At 30.2% G+C, this 15,290-nt stretch overlaps 1 protein-coding gene and 1 long non-coding RNA gene across 3 annotated transcripts in view; one reads left to right on the top strand and one right to left on the bottom strand.

Moving 5' to 3' along the window:
- LOC122271576 (serine--tRNA ligase, mitochondrial-like) overlaps positions 1–15,290 on the bottom strand; it is a 584,968-nt gene that overhangs the window by 7,058 nt on the left and 562,620 nt on the right. The window lies entirely within an intron of this gene.
- LOC107450755 (uncharacterized) lies at positions 107–9,542 on the top strand. 2 transcript variants are annotated; one of them, XR_001584992.3, is made up of 3 exons: positions 107–262; positions 3,239–3,359; positions 9,284–9,542. It is a non-coding gene; the product is annotated as an uncharacterized lncRNA (long non-coding RNA). The 2 variants fall into 2 exon arrangements; XR_011637471.1 differs by having other exon boundaries at positions 3,239–3,383.

Here is a 15,290-nt window from a genome sequence, read left to right as displayed (position 1 = left end):
CACAGTGGTTGAGAATCACTGGACTAGACTATTCATATAGAAATCGCAGGTATTAGTCTCATACAACAGCGCCCCCTATAGTTCGTTGCGATTGCGAATTTTTACTTTACTTTACTTACTTTAACACTTTAACTTTCATTTTTAAGCTATTCTTCCATGTAGGCTTTGGTAGGCTTACATTCATTCATTATTATACTAGTTAAATATTTTTGCAAAGCTCTAGAACTTTAATGATTAGAACTTTTCAGTGGTTTTAATTTAGGTTTGTTATTTAAATAATTGTGTGTTTTATTTGTTTACATGTTTACTAGGAAGTTATTAAAGGATAATTCCTTTTTCCCTTATCGTCGGTATTCTTCATAAATTTTCAACGTTTGGTTTATGACTTACACGTAAATCTAAAATACCTATTTGTTATTGTATAGAAATTTTGGAAAATAGAATAATCCTAATTTGCATTAGTTGTGCCATGTTCATGTTCACAACTTTTGTGTAATAAGACTTTTAGTTGTTCTAGAACTATGTATAAGAAAATACTGTTAACTACTAATACCCATGCGAATATTTTTTTAAAAAAAATTTCGATTCAGCATCAACCTAGTTTAATTAATCTTTCTGGTAAGAATTGCAAAATTCGACATTTCTAAATGATGTGCTACATATTTTACTGTAAACATGCACTGTGTAATCGTTTAAATATTATTAACCTCCTTTTTAAAATAACTTGCGTCAAGGTGTCTTAAAATTTATACTATTTNTAATTAATCTTTCTGGTAAGAATTGCAAAATTCGACATTTCTAAATGATGTGCTACATATTTTACTGTAAACATGCACTGTGTAATCGTTTAAATATTATTAACCTCCTTTTTAAAATAACTTTTAAAATAACTAAAATTTTTATAATAAGGTGTTTTAAAATTTATACTATTTTAATTTACATATTTTCATACAGGAATATTAATTGATACTGATTTATTTTAAATACAATAGCATTGCAAAACATTCTTAATGTTGATTTCAATTTTCAGTGTTCTATTAGCATAATTATTCTGTAAACTAAAAAAATTTATTCTTCTCAGTTAAGAAAATAACTCTGAAATTGAAAATGTTATGTTTTAACATTCCACAAACAGGTCTTTTAAACTTTTTTATTCCATGGGATGTAGTTTTTTCACTTTAGATAACTTTTTTAAAATTTGTATTGTCAATGTTTAACATGCTCTTGAACCCTAAATCCTATATTTGCTTTATGCACTTGAATTTTTTTTAACATAACTCAATTTTCGTTTAGCTATTTGTGTAGCTCTAATAAAGAACAATGTCTTATATGCTCCTTCTCACTACTCCAGATTTTTTATTTTTTTTTCATGGTTAGCCCTGTGAGACCAGTTGCACTAATATGTGTGGCATCTACGTGTTTGATTGGCAAACTATTTGTCTCATTAGAATGTCATGTGTGATTTTAATTCCATTGCAAATTTGCTTATCCAAAAAACTATTAGAACTTTCACGCTCACTCAATATTTTTTGTTTCATTTTTCCATTAATATGATGCACCAACAGAACAGTATTGCACTATTATTCTTACCTTTTTACTAAATTAGAACAAAATTTAGAATTTAGTTCTGGATTAAAAATAGTCATTTTAAACAGAATATTTTGTAAATACACATTAAAATAGAAGAAATCTGCTTATTTTCATTAAGGACAAAATTTTTCTAGTTAGGAATAATGGCTGAAATTAAACAACTCATAATGTACATTTTCTTAAAATTTTATTCTTGTATCCGTTAAGAAACTATAAATCCACATTTTTGTGTTGATTTTTTAATACAGTTTCGAATTTTTCACAAATTATGTCCTGGCTGTCCAAAATGGGTATCTCGCAGAAAAACCTAGACAAATCCCTGTGTTTAAATGTGAATTAAATTTGTGCATAATGGTGATATAATTATTTTTAACAAGTGCCTGCAGGTTACGATGGTCGAATTTTTGCTTTTCATGAATCCCATATGGAAAATACCAGGCTTTTCATGGACAGCTATTGTTTATTATCTCTTTTCTCAACTCTAATTTGCTTTAAAGCAATTTGAATGATTTCATGCGATTTTTTTTTTATTGTGCAAAATCACTATAAAAAAATTAGTTATTAGGATTTCATTGAATAATTCTTTATAGTAAATAGTTTTTTCTCTTTTGAATATTTTTAAAAAAAAGCATTTGAAAAGTGCTGAGCATTTTGGAAAAGATCCTAAATTTTATTGAGAGAGTAAATGATTTATGTTTATAAAAAGTCAAATTGAATGGCTAATTTTTTAGTAAAATTAGTGATGAAAAGTTGACACACTAATCCTGCCTTTTGCCCTTTCCTTTCTTTCACATAAGAATGAACAACTTAGTACCCATATCAACATTTTAAGTTCCTAATTCAAACTAACCATTGCAGGGCTTTTGAGAAACATCTTGTTCTTATGTATTCATAAGTGTGGTCATAGGTAAATAATCTCCCCCCCCTCCCTATATGTGAGCGATTCCATAGAAAGTAGAACTTAGTGGAGGATTTTTTTCATAATAAATTAAAGTATTCGAAATCGAAGATACTCTAACAGAACTTCAAAGTTATTGAAGACATCTCTAATCCAAAAGGGGCAACACCGGTTGTTTTAGTGATTAAACTGTCAGGTGAGGTCCGTTTGTGCTGAGATTGTAAAATCGCAGTAAACAAAGCAATGAGAGCACATCCTTTTTAAATTCCCACCACAAATCATCTTTTGAATCTTAAAGAAGGAGGCTATTGTGCTAAGATAGATTTGGCTCAGGCGTATTTACAATTGTCGGTTGATGACGCTTCCTATGAAGCTCAAACTATTATCACACAAGTTGCATATAAGGTAAAAAGGCTTCAATTCGGAATTAACGTAGCCCCTATTATGAAGTAAGATAATGGTAAATTGTTTGACATTGTTTTTTGCATTGCATTATCTTCAGATAAGCAAATATTTTAATTGTGTGTAGAAAAGTTTTCAATTTGCATAAAGAATTTCTATATTAATTTTCAAATTCTTAAAATTAAAATATTTTCTATATTCTTAAAATTTAAATATTTCTACCCCTAGAGTTTGATAGTCCAGAAAATGAAAACAAAATGCACTGTTTTATTGCTTTTTCTTACTGCACAAATGGATATATATTGCAAGCCTTTTTTAAAAATTCTAAAAAGAATTTTTTTTTTTTAGATAAATGCTGGGAGGCCATTTCTACTCTGCCAACTTAATGCTTTGCCTACTAATGCATTGCCTCTGTGAACTAACGCGGAGCACTTGAAATGCTAGGACTATTTTGAAACCCCGACTCCGTGTAAGAATTTACTTTTGAGCAAAAGTCATCATTTTACCTAATAAAAATGTCCTTAATAGTTACTGAAAATTTAAAAATTTTGTATATATGTTTATAATGTATTCATCTAACTGTATTTTATTCATAATATACCTACTTATTTCAATTATTGCCTTCATCTTTACCAAATTTATGAATGCAAGTTATTCATAATTAAAAATGGGCAAATGGGGACAAATGCTTATTTAGTCTTAATTTAATTATTATTAACTAATAATTTAAAAATTAAATTTTTTAGGCTACCGTATTGATGCGAAGGGCATCCACCCCTCCAAAAGTAAAGTAAAAGCGATTCATGTTTTTCCGGTAGTTGAAAATAAGGTCCAGTTACAGATGTTTTTGGGTTTGATAAATTATTATAATAGTTTTCTAAAGGATAAAACTATTAGAACTGAAGTATTACTTAGACTTCTAGATAGGCTACAAAGTGGAAATGGTCTGAGGTCTATGATAAAACTGTTAGATGTTTAAAGCAGGGTTCGTTGATTTAAATCAGCTTGATTTAAATCATGATTAAAATCAAATGATTTTTTTAAAAAAAATCATTGATTTAAATCAACTAATTTTTATATATATATTATATTGATTTTAAAAGTTAAAAAACAGTGCTTTAAATTATTGATACTTTTAATATTTTCTTTTCTTAGTTTTAAAATTTATTTTAAATAAATTNCACAAGTTGCATATAAGGTAAAAAGGCTTCAATTCGGAATTAACGTAGCCCCTATTATGAAGTAAGATAATGGTAAATTGTTTGACATTGTTTTTTGCATGGCATTATCTTCAGATAAGCAAATATTTTAATTGTGTGTAGAAAAGTTTTCAATTTGCATAAAGAATTTCTATATTAATTTTCAAATTCTTAAAATTAAAATATTTTCTATATTCTTAAAATTTAAATATTTCTACCCCTAGAGTTTGATAGTCCAGAAAATGAAAACAAAATGCACTGTTTTATTGCTTTTTCTTACTGCACAAATGGATATATATTGCAAGCCTTTTTTAAAAATTCTAAAAAGAATTTTTTTTTTTTAGATAAATGCTGGGAGGCCATTTCTACTCTGCCACCTTAACGCTTTGCCTACTAATGCATTGCCTCTGTGAACTAACGCGGAGCACTTGAAATGCTAGGACTATTTTGAAACCCAGACTCCGTGTAAGAATTTACTTTTGAGCAAAAGTCATCATTTTACCTAATAAAAATGTCCTTAATAGTTACTGAAAATTTAAAAATTCTGTATATATGTTTATAATGTATTCATCTAACTGTATTTTATTCATAATATACCTACTTATTTCAATTATTGCCTTCATCTTTACCAAATTTATGAATGCAAGTTATTCATAATTAAAAATGGGCAAATGGGGACAAATGCTTATTTAGTCTTAATTTAATTATTATTAACTAATAATTTAAAAATTAAATTTTTTAGGCTACCGTATTGATGCGAAGGGCATCCACCCCTCCAAAAGTAAAGTAAAAGCGATTCATGTTTTTCCGGTAGTTGAAAATAAGGTCCAGTTACAGATGTTTTTGGGTTTGATAAATTATTATAATAGTTTTCTAAAGGATAAAACTATTAGAACTGAAGTATTACATAGACTTCTAGATAGGCTACAAAGTGGAAATGGTCTGAGGTCTATGATAAAACTGTTAGATGTTTAAAGGAATTGTTAAGCTCCGTTCGATGAAAAATTACTGATAACTTCAGTTTGGTGTAGGAGTTGTCTTAAGTCATGTTCTTGATAACTGTTGTGAAACGCCAATAGCTCTTCTACACTCATATTGGCAGAAAGAAGCTATGCACAAATCGATAAAGAGGCGTTGATAATAGTTTTTGGTAAAAGTAAACTTCATAATTTTATTTATGGACATAAATTCACTATTAGCCCCTGCTCGAAATGTTTTTAAAAGATAAGCTTACTAAAGAAATTTTGTCTCCTTGTATGCTGAGATGGTCTTTCATACATAACGCATATGATTATACTTTAATTCATAGACTAGAGAAAAAAAATTCGATATGCAGATTCTTTAAGTAGCTTTCCAAAAAGGACTGATATATTTGTGGTCCCCGCTTTCCTAAGAGGTATTGTTTGCGGCAGGATTTACAAGATCCTCTTAAGTTTGACCGAATATCAAGAGTGTTGTTAAGAATCATATGCATACCCCATAGCTGGGAGTGCAAAAGAGTATTTAGTTTGGTAAAGAAAAATAAAACACAGTTTAGGCCATCTATGTCAACGAAAACTCTCGAAAATATTCTATCAATGAAGTGTCACAAACAAGCTAATTGCTTCGATAATAAGTGTAATACTGATATTTTGAAGGCTAAACATGCCACTTCATCAAATTTATATTAGTTCCATGACATAAAACCTTATTTTGGCACTTGTACCAATTATTGTAACAAGGTCTCTTTTTTTCTGTATTATCTTGCTTAACTAAGTTTTGCCTTAATTCTGTTTTTCATGTTTACCCTTTATTTTTAAAGTTGAATATTGGAAATATTTTTAAAATTTGATACATTGCTACTTAATTTAATTGTAATGCTTTTAATTTGATTTACCTTTTCTAAAATTATTGAAGAAATAAATTCTTTATTTTAATTATAGTATCCATGATATCAAAAATATATATATTAAAAAGTAAGTTTTAGTTAACTTCCTGATGGTTGCAACTTGTCTCAGTTTTCCATGCTTAATTGATATGTTTTGAAACTTAGTTTATTTTTTAAAAATAATTGTAGTTTATTTTTTAAAAATAATTGTAGGTATAATCTATTAATTTCCATATTTATAATGCCATGTTTAAATTTTTTAGATGTTATTAGTGCTTGCTTTAATACAAAATATTTCTTAGAGTATAAGGAATTAATTTCTTTATTTAACATAATTTTGATCATGTGTTTCTCTTACTTCTGTAACTTCATGTTATCAATGAGTGGCTTATTCTTTGTTATTTGAGGAATATTTTTTTATAAATCATTCTTGGAAGTGTGAATTTTTCCTTAATTTTAAAAACATGGTTGGAGCCCTGTGTAAACCTATTTGTTAATCATTTTGCTATTATGGCATAGCTGTCAACTGCTCAGAATTTTTCAGATTTGTTCCTAATTTTCAAATCAAATCTGATATTTTTTATAAAAATCCGAATTTTTGTAAAATTGCTGTATTTTTGCTTTTAAACCAGTCTCTTGTTCTGATGGCCGCAAGCGTGTTTCTGTGATTATTGTGCCAGAGAAATTTTTACTAGCTTTTTATTGGAAAATACTATTCCAATGTCTATTGCTGATCATTTCACTAAATTAAATCTTAAACAACTATTATTTTTTTAAAAAAAATGTATTGTAGTATTCAACAGTTGCATCAGAAATATTTGTTTACGTAGATTATTATTTACCTGTATTTTATAATTTGGAGAAGAATTATGCATTAATAGGTAATGTAATGGTTGTTTTTAAATTATTATATAATTATAAAATATTATTATAAATTTCCCACAAAAAATGGTGTTTAAAGTTTTGTTTTATCAATTTACGTAAGGTGTTTAAATATATGTCTCTTAATGTTATTATTTAATAGTTAAATTTTTGTCCTACTCTCGTAATTGGTGCGCATACCTGCCACCTTTTACGCATTACGTATAAAATGTATACATTTCTAGTCATCTCTACGCTTATACACCGTTATTCACGCATTTTAAATTATTTTTCTGAATATATCCTTTTTAAAAAAAATGCTACTTTCAGTTAAGAGCCGCAAGTGCGTTTCTTGTATTAGGAACTGGTTTCGCGACTGTGCAACCGTCTCTGCTGAATCAAACTGATGCACAAAATCATGGGAGTGAGAACAACCTTCTGTAGATAAGCGTCATACCTCTTTTGTAGGCAGGGCTTAAAGATTTCTAGTAGTGGAATTCGCGTCGTATGTGCAACTCAACTTAATGATATGATTGTTTCATTTAAATGACATGTGTGGCGAGCATTACCTTAAAAATTTAATTTTGGTTGTTAGTTTCCAATCTTTTTTTTTACTTGTGAAAAAAGTTATTGCTGAGGGCGAAGAGGCATATTGACAAACTTTTAATGCAAAATATTCAAAGAAAATTTTTAACAGGTGCATTGAAAAAAGCAAAAAAGGCAACTGATGCTTTTCTTGCAAAATCTTGAATTTGCTTTATACACTGGAAATAATTTGAATTGTGTGTTTTACGATTATTATATTAATAGCTTTTATTAATTTTTAAATTTTTTCTGCTTCTATTTGTCAATAAAATTTAACATTTCTTAGCTTTTTGCTCTTCAATAATAAGTACCTCCTGTTTTAAAATAGACATAAAAAATTTACAATTTAGTGTTGAATTTAACATTCACTAATTGGGTAGACGCATTGAAATAATTAAATAAATTGGTTGTTCGTTATATTACACATTGAGTTTTTTTTTTTACACATTGAGATTTTTTTAAGTTGGCAGGTATGGGTGCGTATAATTTTGTCGCTTATAGTGTTCCTAATTTTTTTTTGTTCCTAAGGTTGGCAGCTATGTTATGGATTTCCTTTATTTTTTCCTTTTGGTAATTTATTATGTTAACTTAATCATTATTTTATATACATATTCAAAATTCAACCTTCTTGTGTGTAGACATAATTTGTGGAAATTTAAAATTATATTAAATCAGCACAAAATATGGATTTATCGTTTCTCACAGGATACAAAAATTAAGTAAAAGTATTTTGTGAAACTACTGTTTTTCCTGAAGTTTAATTTGTGAAAGTACCGCCAAACGGTAGTAAATTTGGCCTGGACAGACCACTGATCTATGTATAATAAAATGAAAATTGATTATTGCATTCAGAGGAAGTTATTGGAAGTATGTGCATATAATATGTCGAGCAGTTTTTAAGGTTTTTATAAATATAAGCTCTTGCTAGTTCCACCATTCACCTCTTTATAGATTCATATTTTCTTAGTTTTATTAGATGTACAACCAGTCTGTCCAGACATTTTATGAAAGGTCCTGTTTTTGTAAAATTGTGAAAAAACTTCATAATTTGTGAATTCCAGGGTCCTGCTTTCATGAATTTGTGCAAATAGTGTTCTGTTATTGAAAAAATTGCTAAAAACCTTTTCAAGAAGTTTTTAAATTGTAAATTGATACAAGGTTCTACTCAAAAAATTTTTGTCAGCTCTACAGTGCAGGCCAAAACTTTTTCAATTAGCTGCCTCCAGGCAGGGCGACTTTGAGCTAGATTTTTCCACCTGTTTATTCTCAACAATTTTAAGACCTTCTCAAGACTGTCCAACCATCTTGTAGCTGGTCTCCCCCTTCTAGTTCCTTCAATTTTCGAAAACAATTGATGCTACTAATTTACAGATGCAACATACAAATATTTGGTATTTAGCCTATAATGCTCAACATAGAATATTAATTTTGGACGAATAACAGAAACAAAATCACTCACATTTTTAATAATTTCAATTGACAACTCAACTTAGTAATGTATTAGGTAAACTTAAACAATTCTTAAATTTGTAATATTTTATTTAAAAAGTTGCCAGAAATTGATTATTATTTACATGATGTTCTATTAATTTTTTCAATAAATATAAATCAATCATGATCAATTATTTAATTTAATCAAATTTATACCGTATAAAATCTAGGTAATATTTTTTTCTCTGGAGTTTAGCAGGTATGGTATAAGGCTCACTATGACTGCAATGAGTCTCACAAATGATGTCTGTAGTTTCTAATGAGCCGGATTATCCGGTTAGCCTCTAAATTTTTTTATAAATGAAAAATACTAAGAGAGAATGATTGTGTTTAGCCTCTTTTTTGTATCCACATTTTTGATACTATATAATTTTTTCTTCTTTTTTTTAGGTTCTCTGCTTTTACTATTTGGAGTGCCCTTCGGCTTATGCAGTTTTTCCCCAAAAATTGTAATATTAAATATGAACTTTCTTAAATTTATTTCAATTTTTTTCTCAAAGAATGCACTGTCCAATTTTTTGATTGCATTGAATCTTTATATGATTGTGTATAATTTGTGTATGGGAAATTTTTGAGAGATTTGTATTGAGAAAAACTGATATTGTTCTCTACCTTTGAGTGCATAATAAACACAAGATAAAGACAAAAATGAATCATGTTTTATTTTCCACAAGCCATAGGATTTTAATTCAAATAAAAATTTTGGGCAAGAGTATGTCTCAAAAGGGGACTTTGTTTTATCCTTCAAATGTTTTGCTGGTTGTGAATTTCAGAAGAAACGAAATTATATCACAATTAACAAATTTGTTTTTCCTTGAGATAAATTTTACAATTAAAAAGTTATTATTTTTTTTATATGTAAAATAAGTTTTATGTTCATTACGTTAAGAGTTTTCAAAATTGGTAAAATTCTTTTATTTTCTCAGTTGAATTCTGCATTAAAGGTTGAAATTCTCTTTCTACCTCTAAACTTTTTACTTCATTTTAAATGTTTTCTTTCTTAAATAGTCTGGACAACCACAATAATTTCTTTTATAAGCCTTTATTCAATATTTTGCAGGCTGGATCCTTGCCCTGTATATTTAATTACTGTATAGTAATAGAATTTTTTTTAATTGCTCATTGTTATTGACAAAGGCTAACTGCTGGAGATTTTTCTAGCTTCGAATTTCATTCCTCAGGGGGTTTATCTCTTTATGATAAACACGGGTGTCACAATCCCGAGGTTCCCTAGTGGTCTTTAATTCCCATGCTCAGTTCAGTTAAAAGGCGTAGTTATTAAAACAATGGGAAAAAGTCAAATAATAGTTGGTGATTTAAAGTTAGTTAGGACAATTTTGAAAATTATTACATTTGATTAAAGATTTAAAGCAAAAGTGAGTATTATGCTTAAAATGAAATAGTTAAAATAGAAAGAAAAAGTGATTGTTAAGGTAGTGGTTAGTACCTGGTTGGACAATAACCAGCAAAGGATAAGTGTCAAATTGTTCGTTTATGTTTCAAAAGTTTTGCATGTACCATCACCTGCATTCTCTGGCTCTCTTTATGTTGATCTACACATCCATCACCTCCTAGAACTAGAAACCAACACATATCAGGAGAGTGACTCATACTAGGTAGTCTTTTTCGACCACTACATCCTAGAACAGGTGATTCGACTCGCTTGTTACATCTAAATTATGTTACAACCAAGTTATACCATAAACATTTATTCCATTTCTATTAATAAGTAGTTTCTCCATCTTTATGGAAGAACTTCGATTAATAATAAAACTCTCAAAATATAATATAATGAAGTACAGAATAATATAGTGGTAGACTTTATAAAATAGAGTCAAATTCATATTGTAGCTATCATAGCTTTACTCCCCTAAAATTTTAATATGGAAAATAGTAGTAATTTGTTACTGATTCAACTACTTATTTGTGGATAAGTGAAAAGAAATTTCTATGGGTGATGGAAAACTATCTCTTAGTGAAAATGTCAACGAATGTTCCTTAAAAAAAATATTTAAAAATAAAAATTAGATTATAATAAATGCAAATTGATTTTTAATGTATGATTACTTTTGTAATGTTTTAAATTTTGTTGTAGAAGTTTCTTTTAAACTAGGCTATTGCTTTTTACAATAATTGTTTAAAAAGACATAAGTGCATACCCAAAATGTTCGGGTATATAGTTTTCAGTGCCCATTTTCACATATCTCAAAACCCAAGGAAATTTCTTCATTGACAAGAATATTCATAGTAATCGACGTTGCAAATTTCGGGTGATTTTCTACAAACGTTAATTCTTTTTCAAGATCTGGTGATAAGTCTTGAATAACGTTACAACACAGACAACATCTGGGTAAGGATTTTTCAGGCCACTCCTATCAAATTTAGTAATCCACTAATTTGTAGCATTACTATTTAGTAATTAAAAGTACAGGAATTAATTTTTTTAGCTAAAGCGGGATGCATAATCAGTTATTGCTTGTAAAGATCTAAACGCCTATTTTAACATAAGTTCATTATTTACTGTTAATTTGGTTTCCAAATTAGTTGATTAGTTAATATTTTCCCAGGTATTATCATTAAAGATACGAAAGTAAATCTTGTGATTTTAAATAAATGTGCTAAATGCCTTCCAACCTTAATATGTTCATTTTCAAATTCTTCCCCGATATTATATTCTGGTGTGATCCTGAGAGTTTCCTATACTTACCTAATCTTTCTTCCAGCGAATCAGATTGAATTTTTCCAGGAAGAAAGTTTGTTTTGACTAAGCAGTATCGTGCGAGTTCCATTAAGGCGCAAGTAGACAATTGGAATTTCTTAGTGCAGTGTGAGATTCAGACAACCTGTTGTTGATTTCATATTTTTCCAACTATCCAGTCACAACGCGAACTGGTTTAAAAAGTTTTATTTTGTATCGTGTTAAGGTGAAAATCAACAAGATTTTAGGCTGGTGCGACCACGTTGGCCACACCCTTACACCTAAAAGTTCATCCCTCATAATGATCTTGCTATCTCCATTCGTAACATAACTGTACCAATTGTGCCACACGCAAAGTTTGTTGGTGTCATTTTCGATAGTTAAATGACCTTTATCCCACATATCAAACAATTGCGAAAGCTATTCGAGCAGAAATTAAATATGCTGCTTGTGTTATATATTTTGGAGAGTAAATCGCCTAGCCTTACTCTCAACTATCAATCATCTATTGTATTAAATTCAAAACTCATAAATAGTAGTAATATTGGTCATGCAACACAATACGTAACTAATGCAATTATCTCAGTAGCTGAAAAATCTATGCCATATACATCTCAGAACTACCTAAGCAACCAAAGCCCTGGTAGCATCATGAATGCCTCCTAACTCGAAAAGCGCAAAAAAAAGGTTTGGAGGAATTTTCGCAAATTTCCTACAGTTGAAAATTCGAACAAGCTCGCGCTCTAGCCCGTAGAACCCGTCGTCAAAGCCAAAGAAAATCCTGGATAACTTATGTCAGTGAAATCAATGTTAATACTCCTTACTAAGGAATATGGAAAAAGATCTAAGCAATATCCGGACATTACTCTAATTTATCTATCCCACACTTAGAAATAAATAGCAACAAAATAACAGATTTAAAAGAAATAACTAATACTCAAGCCAAACGTTTTTCGAATGCTTCAAGTCGAAATAACTCTCAAGCTTTTAAAAACTACAGGTCCAAAGTAGAAAAATATTCTCTGAAACCATCCCTATTACCAATTGAATATGACAGAATTGACAATGAGCGAATTAAAAATAGCCATTAATCGGTGTAAGAATACTTCTTCCGGACCTGATAAAATTCACAACAGCATGTTTAAACATTAAACAGAAGCCCACCTCGAGACTATATTGCAGCTATTCAACTACATCTGGACAAAAAAAGTGTTTCCTACAGCATGGCGAAGATCATATGTCATACCAATTCCCAAACCCGGCAAGAACACAAAAAAACCCAACCAATTAACGACCTATTGCTCTAATCAGTTGTGTGTGCAAACTACTTGAACGAATCGTAAATAATAGATTAGTACATGTACACGAATTTCGTAACATATTATCTCGCGGACAAAGTGGTTTTAGAAGATGTCACTCAACAATAGATAATATACTCATACTTAAAACAGAAATACGAGAAGCCTTTTTAAAGCGCCAACATTTAGTGGCTGTCTTTTTCGACATGGAAAAGGCTTACGATCGCGCTTGGAAGCACGGTATTTTGAAAGATCTCATCATGTACAATATAACCGGTAATATGTTTTATTTTATTCAAAATTTTCTAACAGACCGAACTTTTCAAGTTTTATTAGACCCAGTCATTTCTGTTATTTTCGAGCAGGAAGGAGTTCCACGGGGCAGCGTCATAAGTGTAACACTGTTCCTTATTAAAATTAATGAAATATTTTGCTTACCACCAACAGTTGACTGCAGACTATTTGTGCATGATTTTCGCATCACGTGTAGAGCTTCGCATGTGCGCACTATATAGCGCCAAATTCAACATGCTATAAATAAGGTTTTAAAAATGGGCACAACAATGTCACCACTGATTCCAAGTTTTGTTTTGTCTTGCAGTGTGTCTTTTCCAGTGTAGATTTCGAGGTCATACAGCATGCCACTCACACCACACAAACCAGACACTTTTATACCCCACTTATGAGGCTTGATTTTGTTGTACTGTTTTAGTCTGCTCCTTCCTTTGAATGGTATAATAAATTCATCAATGCTCAGATGTTCTTTTTTATCCAATTTTTTTAAATTCTCACGAAAAAGAGGTTTAATTTTATGAAATCTGTCATGTTCAGGCTGACCATATATTTGTATCGTTATTGTTGACTTGCAGATATTGCCTCAAAAGTTGGAATCTATTGCGAGACATACTGTCTGCTATCAAGGGAAATCTTGTGGAATCACTCCGGTAATGACTGTATGCAGGTATAGTTACGAGTCCAATCATAAAATTAGTACCTAGAATCAGCCTTATTTGTATTTATGGAGTTAGCTGTCTTCTGTTAATTGTTTGATTGACAAAATTTTCGATTATTTCGTCATCACAGAAAAGTTTAAAGTATTCATAGGGTGTAAATAAGTCTGTAGGAGGAGCTGAAAATTGTTCTTTTCGTCGTATGTTTTTCAGTCGTTTCCTGGAAGCTAGTCCAGATGGCCTAATCCTCCTCCTCTGGAGGAGGCTGAGGTTATAGGTAGTTGACGCGGGGAGTATTTCACTCCCGCAATGAAACTGGTCCCACGTCAACTATGTTGCGCTGCGTTAAGCTGGCAGAGTAGAAATGGCCTCCGAGCATCTGCAGACTGGTGCTCCTGGGTTTTCTGACTTTGACTGACTGAGTTGTTGGTGGTGAAATATACAATGAGTTTTGTACATGCATTTTTTTACATTATTCACAAATAAATTTTTTCAAAGCTTTTTTAGCTAGATAGCTATCAAAAAAATACGCTGCACTATTTGCATCAAACGGGGAGATTTCATTCTCATTGCCCTCGGTTTGGGCAAAACTTCCATCGCAACTATCATCAATTTCTAAACTTTCGTTTAATGCATCTAGTAAGACTTGCACCTGGAAAAGGTTTTTATCGCCCTCACAATTCCCTTTGTCGCAAACACTGATAATTTCTTCTGCTTAGCAGAAAGCGCACTCGACATAAGAAATTCGAGTGGTTATTAGATCCTCCCTTTCGACGTACATATAAAAATATTCAAAAGCACATGAATGTATATTATTTCTAAGGTATTTTTAAATTCATTTTAAACAAAATGTTATCTTTCTTTCTTTTTCAGATGCAATCCATTAAAAAAAAGCCCTATTTTAGAGAAATAAATTTAAATTGAGAAATGATTTTTTTTTAACAAAAAAGATTCTCCAGGCAAATAAATGTAAGTACGAGGGTTGCTATTTATATTTCTGGCCTAATAATGAAAAAACAAATATGTAGGATCGAAATTGGTTTTATTGTTTTTTAAAATATTCTCCATGATGATCAATACACTTTTGTATGCGTTTGAACCAATTTTCAAAGCATTTTTTTCTTCCTCGAACAACTTTTGTTGGTTTTGCCTCGTCTTGGAAGACCCATACAGTTGATTGCTGTTTTGTTTCCGGCTCATATGCATAGATCCAGGATCCGTCACCTGTGTAGATGTTATACACAGCCTTGGATGTATCTTGAACGTATTTTTCCAACATTTCCTTGCACCAATCGACACAAGCCTTTTTTTGAGCGTTTGTCAGATTATGCGGGATCCAACGCGAACAAATTTTTTTTACGTTCAAATGTTCATGCAATATTTTATTGATGCTAGTCATACTAATGTCCAAAGACGCCTCTATCTCACGGTATGTCACATGACGATCTTGC

The sequence above is a fragment of the Parasteatoda tepidariorum genome, chromosome 8, assembly GCF_043381705.1.
Source record: "Parasteatoda tepidariorum isolate YZ-2023 chromosome 8, CAS_Ptep_4.0, whole genome shotgun sequence".
In the NCBI taxonomy this organism is placed as follows: domain Eukaryota; kingdom Metazoa; phylum Arthropoda; class Arachnida; order Araneae; family Theridiidae; genus Parasteatoda; species Parasteatoda tepidariorum.
The sequence above is the reverse complement of the archived record's forward strand: the minus strand, read 5'-3'. Positions and strand labels throughout refer to the sequence as shown.